This window comes from Crinia signifera, chromosome 6 (genome assembly GCF_055691185.1).
Source record: "Crinia signifera chromosome 6, ASM5569118v1, whole genome shotgun sequence".
Lineage (NCBI taxonomy): Eukaryota > Metazoa > Chordata > Amphibia > Anura > Myobatrachidae > Crinia > Crinia signifera.
The window spans coordinates 32,305,955-32,320,308 of NC_139222.1; the positions used below are offsets into that span (position 1 = coordinate 32,305,955).

Consider the following 14,354-nt stretch of genomic DNA (forward strand, 5'->3'; position numbering starts at 1 on the left):
GACTCGCTCCTGTGACCTCCCCGGCTATTTTGGTGGTTAGAGCGGTGAGCGGCCTTCATTGAGGCTTGCTACCGCGGCCTGCACGGGGAGATCTGGCGCCATCTTGCCTGGCTCACGGCATCGTCTAGTTGTGGAGCTGGGCGTAAGTTACATTGAATCCTGCTGCTGCTGGCTGCTACAGAGGCTTCCTTGCTACTAGAAACCTTGGCTCAAAACTTGGCTCAAGTCGGCTGCCCATACAAGACTGCAAACCGTCTGATCCAGACTGCCGGGTGATACGAGCGGGTGCTGAGGCACGTCAAGCTCTGCTCTACAACATTCAAAGCCGGAGCTCCGGGAGTACAAGCTGAGGTAAGGCTACCTGCGGACGGCAGGTCTTAGCCTCCAGCTCCTGTACAGCCCCTCTCCCTCACTAACTGTCCCCTTCTCCCCTCCCGGCCATTGCCGCCCCAAAGATACTGGGAGAATGTAACTATACCAGCGGCATTGCATATTAATACTGTGGACCTACAAATTGGAAAATCTCCAGGTGTGTGTGCACATCAGACCTTGGAGGCAATTTTATCTCACATTGGAACAGTTGTGTTGCTTTGCACCAATTCAAACGGGGCATTAACCTACAAGGGACATCTGAAACCGTGGTCATTGCTGTTGAGCATTGGCTTTACTAGTGACACTACTGTAAGTTTGTAAAAGCAATATATGAAATATTGTCTCTAATGCTTTTTTGATCAATGTGCCCAACAGATGTCAGTGTTGAATAATATGATAGATATAAAATATATGTGTTATTAATAAATTTTATATCTTATGTACAACTGCGCTCTCTTTTGTTAAAAATTAATAGCATCAAAGTGAGTCCACCACTCCTGTGACCTGTCAGTGGTTAAATATGAACAGAGGCTGAGCCTGAGATGTGTGTGTGTGTGTGTGCCATACTGTATGACTCACCTCACCTTGCATATGCTCAGCTCCAAAGTAGTGGTGGCTCAGGGATGGACTGGCCGCAGGACTATTGGGGGCTGCAACCTGGGTGGAGTTCACTGCCACAGGCACCCTGCTGGCACTGTTTAGTCTGTCAGTATGTTCAAGCAGATTTATTATTTTTTTTTAGGCTTCATTAATACAGCTGCTTTTACATAGGAAGCACAATTGGATGCACTATTCTCCAATTACATTGGGCGGGATGTATTAATATACAATATATATAATATGGCAATATACGCCGCGATGCCAGCGCATATGTACTAACATATGCGGCTGGCATCGCGGTGTGGTAACGGAGCCCCCCCGCGATACCTGTACTCTGGTCTGCGGGATTCTCCGTCACCTCCCAGCCGGCTCCTGATTCCTACACGCCGGGGACAGCTAAGCAGGCTGTCCCCGGCTCCTCCTCCTCCCCCCAGCAGCCAGAAGGACGTCCGGCTGCGTTGATAGGGGGAGGAAGGGCTTTCCTTCGGGGGTCCAGGAGGACATGCAAGAAGGTAAACCGGCAAAAAGAAGCCCATAGGCTTCTATAGAGTATCGCCACCCTGCCCTGCAACCCCACTATTGCCCTGCGATAATGGTGCGGCCGGGTAATAGTACATAGGAAAATGCGGTAAAACGGGGGTTTTACCGCATTTTCCCTTTTTTTTTTTTTTTTTTTATTCAGTAATTTTTTATTGAAAGTTTTGGCAATACCAATAAACATAAACAAAGCAGCTGGACGCACTGGTTATGACAGTGTGCATATGTGAGAGAGATACATCGTACATTAAAATTTCGCATATGAAAACAAATACAGATCAAAAGTGTGCACGTAGCAGGATTATCAGTTTACCAAGGTGTATTGCAATACATAAGTAAGGTAAATACCGAAGGCACCATTCGGGCAGACAATTACAAGGAGGGTATATAGCGCCAAAGTCCCACGTATCACAGTTGGCACCTATGACCGTTTTGCAGCCATTATAATTGTAAAGAGATTCTCATAGCACTAAAAGCACACAATACAAAAGAGTATTAGACATCCAGCCACTATAACCTACCCCCAACTAACAAAACAAAAATCTCCCAAAAAAACAAAACAACCCACCCGAACCCCCCCCCCCCCCCCTGTACTACCCACCCCCAACTTAGGAGTACTTTATTCCCTGTAACCGTACCCCACTAATCCTACACTAACAATAACCACTGAGGAAAGAAAGTTAGTGGCCCTTAGCTGGCGAAAGCAGCTACTATAGCCCAAAAAACCTAACTTATCCCTCCCACCCTAGCCCCCCCCCACCTATCAACTATCCCACCCATACTATCCCCCCAAATTAAAGGATATTGAAAGGAGAACTACCAGGGGCATAAAGAACAGAATATATTTTACTGCGTGAAGTAGCAGAAATGGGATAAATAATTTCTAGAAACAGGATGTAATAGGACGGTGCGAAAAAACGAAAAATCAAACATAAATGATCCAGAACTGGAATAAGCGACTCTCCCGCCTAAGTCAGCTGTGCACACCCTATTGTTATATAGTCACAAATATGTAAAATAGAAAGCAGCAGAATGTATTGTAGCATACATATAAAATCAAATAAAATCATGACAGGATATGGTTATGTAAAACAACATAAAGTAATGTATAGTGAGCACAATTAGAAAGAGTCACCTCCTTAGGTAAATGAGTATTGCATCAATCTGGCCATCTGCTAGCATTTTGGTATGGGATAAATATAGTGCCAGTTCCATCCCCATAGAGACCAGAATATATATCGGAGCGTTCAGCGTATTTGGAAGATACCAGATTAGTCAACATAAACAGAGGTAGTATTATTGGAAGCAACGCGGCCATCTCATGGTTTTCACAAGTGAAGCGACAGTAGATCAGCAATCCTGGTGAAGTCTTGTAAAAAAACTGATTCTCATTGTACACAGGCTTAGTAAGATATGCAGGGTCATTGCAGGTAGAAATGGTGATCACATCTCCATCCTTAGATGCCCCAATGGTACTTTCAATAGGAGTGACCTTGAGGTGCATCCCAATAACAGGGGCTTGAGCCATAACAGGGGGTAGAGGGGACATCTCCTCCTGGCAGCACTGATCCATGTATGTTACATTGGTGCCAGTTGCAGGATTTTTAGATGTAGTCTCCACCTCTCCAAATGCGGCAATTATCCTCTGCGTAGAGGCAGTAATGGCCTTAAGTATTTGATGCAAGGAATAAAGCATCATTGATTTAAAACAGTCAGAGAATATTACCGATATAAAGCAAAGACAGAAGAGTGGTGGCTAGCACACCACCCGCCGCCAAAGCATCAAAGTGTAAGTAGTAGAAGGTGGAAAATGGTGCTTGATTCACACAGGTCAAAATGGCCACAGCCTCCACCTTACAGCAATGCTAAACGACTGGACCTTGCTTATTCCTGGGTAGCACAAGATGCCAGGCACAGCGGGATGTCAGCAGGAGCGATGCGGTTGACCAGTAGATTATCCAGTAGTCTACCCGGGCAGGAGATATAAGGAGAGCGTATCTTCTGTGATATGTGGCAGCAGCAAGATGGCGCCAGCGCGCGGCCTCCGACCATAAGCCGCACAGCAGCAGAGCTGAGAACACAGCAGCGGGCGTCCGTACCCCGGATCCCAAGTGCCAGGAGTGTTCAGGGGGTTTCCCCTACCTCCGCAGTTGGCCAGGTAAATGCAAAAGTTTACAGGATGGGCAGCAGGATATCTATAGCTGGGAGCTGCAGGAGAAGTCGTCTGCTCACCCGGCCGTCCAAGCCACGCCCCCACCGCATTATCCCTTTAGTACATCCCGCCCATTGTAGTTAATGCCTAATAGCAAAGGAGATTGCTGCAGAAAAATTAAATCATCCTATAAGATGGGCACCAGGAGGTCACATGTGTCTGATGTGCATCTGTGCTGTAATGTGTAACAGGGGAACTCTGCTGCCGTAATTTGAATATTGGAAACAACTGTGCTGCATAATATAAATTGGTATTATTTTGTGGCCACGCCCCTTCCCCATGATGCCACTCCCCTATAGTTTTGGCTTGAGCACCCACCAGCAAAACAATTAATTCTGCACCTATGAGTGGGGGTATGACCAGTAGTCACAGTACCGTATACACAGTGCGGTATGGCCAGAAGTCACAGAACTGTACACAGTGGGGTATGGTCAGCAGTCACAGTACCATATTCGCAGTGGGGGTATGACCAGTAGTCACAGTACCGTATACACGCTGCCTGATCCAGGGTGGACACGCTCATTACGTCGGAATATAAAAGAGACAACATGAAAAGGTCGTCATTAGTTTTTTCATGTTTTCTTTCAAAAAGGAGTTTTTTTCTTATTTTACTATCCAAGTGGGCACAGAGTTAGATCTGAAGCATGGCGAGTGAATCGAGCTGTGCCAGGGGACGCAGTACACTCATATGGCGTCCATGTCGATTAAATCAACATAGACACAAAAAAAACATGAAAAACAGATGTTGACCTTTTTCATGTAGTGACTGTCGACCAATAGTGGTGGACCTAATGACTAACGTGCCTGGGACTGTATATGAGATACTGGGTTTGGTGGTCCTTAAATGATCAGAAATAGAACCGGAGCAGCTGATTCCCTTTTCTGATGTTTTATTAAATGAAGGAATTGAGATTATTTTCTTTTTTCTCTACCGCTGGAAAAATACAGTAGAATACTAATGGGACATTGTAATTCCATAAATTACCACTAGATGGGAGCCAGGGATGTGTCCTGCTGAGGCTGAGGTGTGTGTGTGACTGAACAGTGCTCTGTCTGGCGCCACCTAGTGGCCGCCGATGCACCATCACGGTGAAGAGCAGCAATAGTTTTTTAATTACATAGGATCTGATTATTTAATTATACTAAAATAAGATGTGTTGTTGTTTTTTCAGACTGCTTGAGCTGCCATTGTTTCAGTCATTTTTATTATGAACCTACCGGTGTTTTGTGTGTACGTCTCTACGTCTGTGTATGGCTGCCGTGCGGTAGAACAGATGCCATCAAACGTCCCCCAGGTAAGGACATGAGTAGAACGTTGGATTGTGGGTAGTCTCATACTATAAGAGTGCATAGGACTATTGTATCAGTTCCTACAATATATGCGTCCAGTCCCTCCTGGACACTCAAAATTATTTGTGTCAATCATTTCAATATTGACATTTTAACCCTAACGATGTAATACGGCCTACACACATGCCGATATTAAGGCATTTTCTTAGCGATTTTGCTTAGTTTGGCAAAGTCGCTTAGCAAATGCCCTAACATCGGTGTGTGTGTGGGGACTATATCGGCAGCAGTGCGCGTCCCCGCACGTCTTTATCGCTGGCCGAGATTGATGGACAGTGTCCATCAATCTCGGCATCGGCAGGGTTCTCCTACGGGAGAACACTGGCGCTGTCTGCTCGCTTAGCACCCAGAGCTGACAGCTCGCTCTGTGTGTGGGCTGTCAGCTCTGTGTGCTATGCTATAGCGGCGCAGCACAGCCCGACCTAGCATAGCTAGGTAGCCCTGCACACATCGCTATGTCCATCTAGAATCTGTGATAAGCTCATGGACCTACAGTATTAGTTTTTTAGGGCTGATATGGGAACACGGAATATCTGTCGGGGATATTGTTTTCAGAGCTTGCAGAGGTCCCTCCCCCCCCCAAAAAAATGATAATAGCTGTAGCCGGGCTGACTTTGGGGTAACGGCTGTAACCAATTTGTCTGATTGACTGTTGTCCGCTTTCCAGCATTTGGGAGCAAACAGGTGATTGTCCATTGATGTATCCATGCAAATTCACTATGGGTACGAATGCACACATTTGTGCCCATTCGATCTTAAGTACAGCCGGCTAATTTACAATTAGGCTAATTCAGCTGATTTGCCGTTTTATAAACAGTGAGCTCAGCCGAATTCGGCTGTACGAATAAATACACCATTGATAGAACTTGGCCTCATATGACCATAAAGTTCTGCCAGATCGGTAAATTTACTATTATTCCTATAGCCGAATTCGTCCGTGAATTCAGCTCAAAATACGAATGGAAAATAGACATTTTCCTTCTGTATTTTTATGAAGCGTGCACAGATCATTGAGATCCGTGCGATGTTTCTATATGTGAAAAGTAGAAAGAAAAAAAAAAGATGTGGGGTCCCCCCCCCCACACAAGTATGACCAGCCCCAGGCTCTTTCAGCTGGTCCTGGTTCTGAAGCCCAGCTGTATTCGTAGCATTCCTGAGCTTCAAATAATAGCATTGGTTATTTTGTTGTCAAACAACAAGTCCCAGCAAGCCTCCCCCGTCTGCAGGAACTTGATGAACAACAAGTCCCAAGTTTTCTATTAAAAAATGGTCTACAGTATATTGAATGATAATGTTCTTATCTAAAAGTGTTTCACCATTTGATCTGCTACTAGCGCTAGGGCTGTTGAGTCTGACTAGACGTTAGACTTGAAAGGGTTAATGGGCCTGCTGGGACTTGCAGTCCCACAACAGAGCCTACCTATCTTGAGCCCTAAGGTTCGGCCCTTTTCTCCAGTAGAAATCCAATGTGTACTTGTGAAAATAAATTATACTGGTACTTGTTTCCTAGCACGGCGGCCAGATTTTCTACGTACGGCACCATAAGGAAATATGCAATGCGATTTTAATGTGGGTGGGGGTGTGGCTTAATGACATCACGCTCAAGCCCCACCCACCGAAGTCTTGCTGAAAGTCTCCTCTCCGGGCTTCTCCTGGAGAGGAGATAACAAAAGTCGGCAACCCTGGAGTAATGTGTGTCTCTGCCAAAATGTATTGCAGTGCACATGTGGCCCTTGAAGTATATGATATTGCTCATCACTGAGGTAGAAGTTTTAGTGGTTGGGTCGGAGTGGTAACATGAGACAACATTGTCCGGTGTCGTCTTCTACACCCTGTGATCATGTAATTACAGAAGTATAGAATGCGGGAGATAAAGAAAGAGGAAGAATGGTTTTGTTCCAAAGTGCACAGTAGAAAAGAGGAGGAGAATACGGAGGGCAGTGAGCCACAGAAGTCAAAGGGTCAGGCTGGTAACACATAAGAATTCAATAAAATAATAGGAAGGAACATTATTAGAGACAGGGATCCTCTGAGCAGAGTGAAATGCTCAACAATTTATAAACTATATACTATACTATGTACCCAATTTTTCTTTAGGGTTACTTACCACCTGTTGTTACTACACCCCTTCCCCACTGGAGAGCTGCAGCAGCTGCTCCATGCAGTATTTTTCTCAGACCTCGGGGGTTCATCACCTGACCATCCGGGCGGAGATTCAGCGCTGGGTGACGCTGCAAGAGAATGAAGTAAGTGGGAAGGCCAATCACAAGCTGCCTACTGAAAGGTTTCGCCATATAAGTAACAATGCAGCGTTACCGACCCGCAAAATTGACCCCAACTTCAGCATATTTTTTTTTAATTCTCAAACAATTGGTGGATTCTTAGTAAATAGAGAAATCTGTCTTTTAGTGATCTAAATAGTTTAGAATAAATTTAGGAATCAAAGAGGTGTCTAATCTGATGTGTCTAATCTATAACCTCTCCCACTGTCATGGTGCCCCCCCCCCCCCTTTAATTTTGTTCTGGATCCACCCCTGGGTATTAAGGTGTGTGGCATAATGTGTAATTGGCATTATGTTTTGTGGCATTATGTGTAATGAGCATTACGGTGTGTGGCATTATGTGTAATGGGCATTACGGTGTGTGGCATTATGTGTAATGGGCATTACGGTGTGTGGCATTATGTGTAATGGGTATTATGGTGTGTGGCATTATGTGTAACAGGCATTATGATTTGTGGCATTATGTGTAATGGGCATTATGATTTGTGGCATTATGTGTAATGGGCATTACGGTGTGTGGCATTATGTTTAATGGGCATTATGGTGTGTGGCATTATGTGTAATGGGCATTACGGTGTGTGGCATTATGTGTAATGGGCATTATGGTGTGTGGCATTATGTGTAATTGGCATTATGGTGTGTGGCATTATGTGTAATTGGCATTATGATTTGTGTCATTATGTTGAAGGGCATTACGGTGTGTGGTATTATGTTTAATGGACATTATGATGTGTGGTATTATGTTAAAGGGCATTACGCTGTGTGGCATTATGTTTAGTGGGCATTATGGTGTATGGCATTATGTTAAAGGGCAATAGGATACAGGGAAGGCATGGGCAGGCGCACCTCTCTGTTCAGGAGGCCACACTCCTTAAAGCAAATGACCCTGCCCCTCGGTGGGCCCCTATGAGTGCATTTCCCTGGTGGGCCCTTTATACCCCAGTCTGACACTGCCCAGGGGGAACGCTGCGGGCTGTTTAGGGGTACTTCAAAATAAAACTGGTAATGGGGGAAGTATCACAAAGTCTCTCGTTCCGGTGAGATGAGCTGTGCCGTGTCACTTCCATCTCCACATCCGCTCCTCAGTGGCTCCTCAGAGGCTTTGACATTTCTGCCTTGTACCCCACTACCAGCGCTGCCCCCAGCCACAGTATTCATCTGCCCCGCGCTGACATGGGGAATTAATCCCACAGGCCAGCAGCCTGACCGCACCCTTCTAAGGACACCCACACTTCCTGTCCACTTGTAAGTACAGTACTGTGGATTTGTATAACGGTTCCGCAGCTTAATACATTTGTCTAATCATAAAAATCTGCATTGTGCCCATGTATGAATCCGCCAAGGGGAGTACAGGTGCTGAGATGGGTCAAATAGGAAGCAGACCTGAATCGGGCCCATTGTGTTGTTTTATATCTTAATAATCAGGTATTACAGTTGCATTTGTTAATATGTAACTTGCCCACATTATAAAATAGGGGAAGAGCCAGATATTATAAGTGCAGAGACAGACATGAGATTACGTGATTACCCAGGGATCCCGTCTCAGGTACAGTACACTATGACTTCTCCATGCTCAGCTAGACAATGTCATGTACAATAGGACTGCTGGGAACCTGCTACTGGCAGGATCACAGCTAGGTGAGGGCTAGGGGGTCACATGGCCAGTAGTGCTGGATGTGATACCTATACGTGCTTGCAGCAGGGGTGGAGGTGGGCCGGTAATTGGAGCAGAGCTAAGGTACTGCTTTGCCCCGGGTGATAAAGATACTAGATCAGCTTTGTTACCGGTAATGGATTGGGTACGAAATCTGGACGGTTTGAAGTTTCAAAAGTGATAAAATGGAGAGTGATAAACAGCCAACCAATCAGCTCCTACCTGCCATGTCACAGACTGTGTTTGAAAAATATCAGACAGGAGCTGATTGGCTGGTTGTTTATCACTCTCCATTTTATCACTTTTGAAGCTTAGAGAATCTGGCCCCTAATCACTATGGATACTGTTAAGTTCTTTAACCTTACCCCTATCCCTAAAACCTTTGGCAGCCTAATCCAAACCCCCCCCCCCCCCCTTACACTGCAGCCTATACCTCACACTAATACCTAAACATAACCCCAACATCAGTGCTTACGTTTTGAGATCCACCAGTATTCTGACCATCACGATCCCGCTGTTGGGATCCTGATATCTTTAAAGATATGTGGTAGGATTTGCAATAGTCTTAGAAGCCCTATTGTTTGCGGTGCTGTATATTACAGTATAATTTTGTTATGTACAGTTAAGTCAAATGAGAATCTATTAAACAATCAGAAGATCAGGTCATGTCACTGTGTACAGTGAAAAGCCACATGTACTATTAGAGTTTTAATGCGCTCCCTCTGAAATGATTTTTTACAAACTTATTATAATGGTTTAAACCTTTGAGTGCCAGCATCTCTGTGAGAGATCTTCAAAATATATGGCGCCGTGAAACTACACAAGTACCCAAGATTTTGGCTGGTGCCCCCTAGCACCGCCACTAGTTCCGCCTCTGACCCTGCTCCCCTTTCCCAGCACCATCAACCCTCATCATAGCAGTCATCATTTTGGTGCCCCTACCCGCAATATTTTAAATAGAAACAGCGCACACATTTGGTGCGCAGCCCAAACAGGGGTGTGTTCTTGCTGGGAAGGGGCATGGCCACACAATAGTACCCCCAATTCAAATTATGCCACACAGTAGTGCAACTTTATTCACATTATATCATGCGATGGTGTCCCTTATTCACGTTACATCACACAGTAGTAACACTTTACATTATGTACCTTACTCTTCACATTAAGGGCGAGATGTACTAAAGGGAAAATGCGGTAAAACCCCCGTTTTACCGCATTTTCCTATGTACTAAACCCCGTTCGCCACGTCACCGCAGGGCAGGGTATCTCCACCTTTGGGTGGCGATACCCTATAGAGGCCTATGGGCTTCTTTTCGCCGCCCGCCGCGTCGCCGCAACCCCGCCGCCTCGCCGACCCCCCCTTTCCCCCCTCCCTTGGGCTTACCTTCTTGCAGGTCCTCCTGGACCCCGGAAGGTAAGCCCTTCCTCCCCCTAGCAACGCAGCCGGACGTCCTTCCGGCTGCAGGGGGAGGAGGAAGCGCCGGGGACAGCTTGCTTAGCTGTCCCCGGCGTGAAAAGTGCAGAAGCCGGCTGGGAGGTGACGGAGACCCCCCGCAGACCACAGTACAGGTATCGCGGGGGGCCTCCGTCACCGCATCGCGATGCCAGCCGCATATGTTAGTACATATGCGGCGGCATCGCGGCGGGGGGGGGTGCGAAGGGCGGCGATGTATTTTAATACATCCCGCCCTATACCCTTAGAAAAATATCCTGAGAAAATATTGTATGTTAAGCACCTCCATGGCCACACTGCAACCCATCACAAAGCAGTGTGTGCAGGGCAGAGGAGAAGAGCTGCAGCTGCACATACTGAATGTCACACATTAATAATGCATTTATACATGACACACATAATGCCCCTTACACATATGCCAAACACTATTGCACAACCAATCCACCCGCAGACAGCACTCGCACAGCGGTTAACACTGTGACCTCTGCCTCTGCTTGGATACAGATGTGTCCTCATACATCTTGACTCAATAGGCCATGCAGCTCCTGGCCAGTTCTGCTAACGTTGGGTGCATTTTTTGCTGAAAATTTGTCTTATTTGCATTGTTATGTGACCAGGACGCACAAGGAGCTTCCGATGATTAAAATGATATGTGGCATGCCTATATTCTGTGTGCGACTGTGGCTGTACCTGCATACGGAATGCTATGTTACTGTGATTTCCATGAATACACTATTTCATATGCAGATACAGCCTCACTCACACACAGAATATAGGCATGATGCATATCATTTTAATCAGCAGAAGCTGCTGATGCCCCTAGGCATTCCAAATGCCCTAGGCAATTGCCTAGTTTGCCTATGCCTAAGGCCGGCTCTGGAGGTTCAACTGCTATGGGGCCCACCTGACCTGTTATAATAACATGTGCCATATCCATTTTCCCCATTGGATGGTACAGTACATAGGGGCCCCCACCAACCTTTGCCTTGTGGCCTTTAATATATCTAGTTATGCCCCTGGCCCTGCTCACTGTAATGTGGTGTAAAGTGATCCAGAGAGCATTGCTATGTTACGTACTATGGACTTGGGCACTATAATGTGACATTATATAAAGTGAAGGCACTATATTAACTTGGGGCACTGTAATGTGGCGTAATATGAGTTGGAGACACCGTATGTCATAATGTGAATTGGGGATTCCATGTTGCATAATATGTATTGGCAGCTTTGTAATGTGGTATAACATTAACTAATTCACTACTATGGTTCAGAAAATAAATTAGGCACTGCTATGGGGAATAACATTAACACATGCTAATAGGAGCATTAGGACAGGGGGTCCCTTCAAAATATTGCTATGGGGCCCACAAAGTTCTACCAATATCCATCCTCTAGTGCCTAACCCTCCCTTCCAGTACCCTACACCTGACTCTCCCCTTATACAATGTAGCCAATATACCCATCCCCTATTGCCTAACCCTGACTCTCCCATTTCCTATCCTAATGTCTGGATTTTGTAGAATATCAACATTTCACATGTTCCATCATGGTGTCAACATTATGATTGTCAACATTTTTGAATGTCGACATACTGTAGTGACTGTGTGTCCTCTGGGCGTTGTCTACATTCTCCGGTACTTTTCTGACTGCCAACCCACATATGTTATAGCTGTTCTGTGTGATATTTATTATACCCATATGTATTATAGATAGTAGACATTTATCACTTGTTTCTGCTTTTCGATTTCCCACAGCACATTTCCATGATGTCCGCACCACAGCAAGGAGTCAACACACATTTTAGCTCTGTACCATACACCATGCCTGGGGCTCCACAGCCAAATACTAATGCTCTTAATATTCAATGGACCCTCCAGCCTGCTCAAGCACCATATGTGTATCCGACTGCTCCAAATTGGAATGTGTCACCTGGGCAACCACAGGTGGTTTACCCTACCGGCCAGCCTGCTGTACCTGGGTACAATGTCCTTACTGCTTGCATGCCGCAAGTCACACTGACACCACAGTGTCAACAGGTCTTTCTACAGGGAAAACCAAAATCTCTGGGGGTAAGTGCTGCATCTATTATTAGACATGACAGCTGGAGCACCCTAGGAAAGGAAAGCTAGGGGTAATAGCGTAACATTTGCTAGCCGTCATTTGTGTGTGTGTACAGTGTAGTGAGCTTACAATAATAAATATATAGGTACTTGTGTACTATGACGGCGCCCACAATAATTAGTCGCGCGATTTTTAATCGCATGCCATACACCCGATGGCATGCGATGAGATTTAAGCCCCCTATGCGATGTAAAATGTTAAATACACCCCCACGCCACCCCCCAAGTATAAACGTGAACCCGAAGCGTGGCGAGCCCGCGAGGGGCGGCGGTACGCGTCCTCCGACATTTTCATACCCCCACTATCCACGTCGGCGTTGAGTTGATTTTATAAAGTGTGGTGAGCCACCGAGCCTGAAGCGTGGCGAGCGCAGCAAGCCATGCGAGGGGACGTGTATACCTGTGAAGTTCTGCGCGTCCCCTCGCCACACTTTATAGAATCAACTCCACGCCGACGTGGATAGTGGGGGTATGAAAAGGTCATAGGACGCGTTCCCCCGCCCCTCGCGGGCTCGCAGCGCTCGCCATGCTTCCGGTTCACGTTTATACTTAAGGTGTGGGGGTGCATTTAACATTGTAAGCACCCATTGGGGAGCTTATAGAAGTTATAATTGCATCCCATCGCATTGTATGGCATTGTATGCCATATACAATGCCATACAATTTTAAAATTGTATGACATTGTGGAACATCGCGCAATATCGCATCGCATACCTTATGGTCTGCGATGCGATGGGCGCCGTGATAGTACACAAGTACCCATATATACAGTAATCATGCTTTTAAATGCATATATGACTTACTAGTAGGTTTGATCGGACGGACCCTGGCTTCCTGCACCAGGTGATCACAGACTGGCCAATAGGGGATTCCCTCTTCCATCAGTAACCTCCGGTTACTGACTCCACCCAATGCACAGTGGGTGGGTATGATGCTGCCACCACAATGTCCTACCACTGCCCATGCAAACACTTTGTACATGCATCCAATGATTTTTCGCCCCCTTTGCAGATAAAAGTCAGTCCGATGTGACTTTTATCTGGGTCGGAGATGGCCGAAAAGGGTGCGGGGGCTGATGTCATGTGATGTCACCCCGTGCAGGCTTCGCCGGGCCTGTGTTCGCATGGGGATGCCCAGCATTTTTCTTGGCCGCACCCACCTTTTTGTGGACACGCCCACTACTCGTAGTGACCGAGCAGATCTGAAATAGGGCATTAATAGTTACCTCAGTCAATTTGATTTATCCATCTTAGTTGAAGCATAGATATCCTTAAAACCTGGCCAGCAATGTTGGAGTTTAGGAACTACTTTTATAAGGGGCCGATTCAGGCCTGCACGCACAAGTCCGCATTCGGGCCTTCCGATTATCTGCAGTGCACATGTGCAAGCCTCTGCGTGAGTACAGGCGCCAAGCACTTGTGTGAGTAGGCTGCACGCGGGGTGATTGACAACCTGCAGGGCCATTTAGAGGGAGGGCAGATGACATCATCGGCAGCCTCCTCCTCACGGCCTTCGCAGCACCGAGTGAGTCATGGCTCACTGAGCGCTGCGAGCAGGGGAAAATCATTCGATAGTGATGGCGCACAGGGGCGGGGGGGGTGGTGTCCGTTTGGGGGGCAGCGGATACCTGCACCCTGGGCTCCAAACACTCACAGCCAGGGCCGGATTAAGGTCTGTGAGGGCCCTGGACAACAAAATTGTGGTGAACCCCCCCAGGGCACCACAATGTGGTTGCCACTTCGTACACTAACCTGGCCAGGCAGCGGGGATCCGGGCA

The 14,354-nt window shown here is 46.6% G+C and overlaps 1 long non-coding RNA gene across 1 annotated transcript in view; it reads left to right on the top strand.

Moving 5' to 3' along the window:
• Positions 1-12,518, top strand: part of LOC146006897 (uncharacterized) — a 237,972-nt gene extending 225,454 nt beyond the window's left edge. Inside the window, exon 3 of the long non-coding RNA XR_014444116.1 lies at positions 12,212-12,518. This is a non-coding gene — a long non-coding RNA (uncharacterized LOC146006897). The remainder of the gene's footprint in view (positions 1-12,211) is intronic.
• The last annotated feature ends 1,836 nt before the right edge of the window (positions 12,519-14,354 follow it).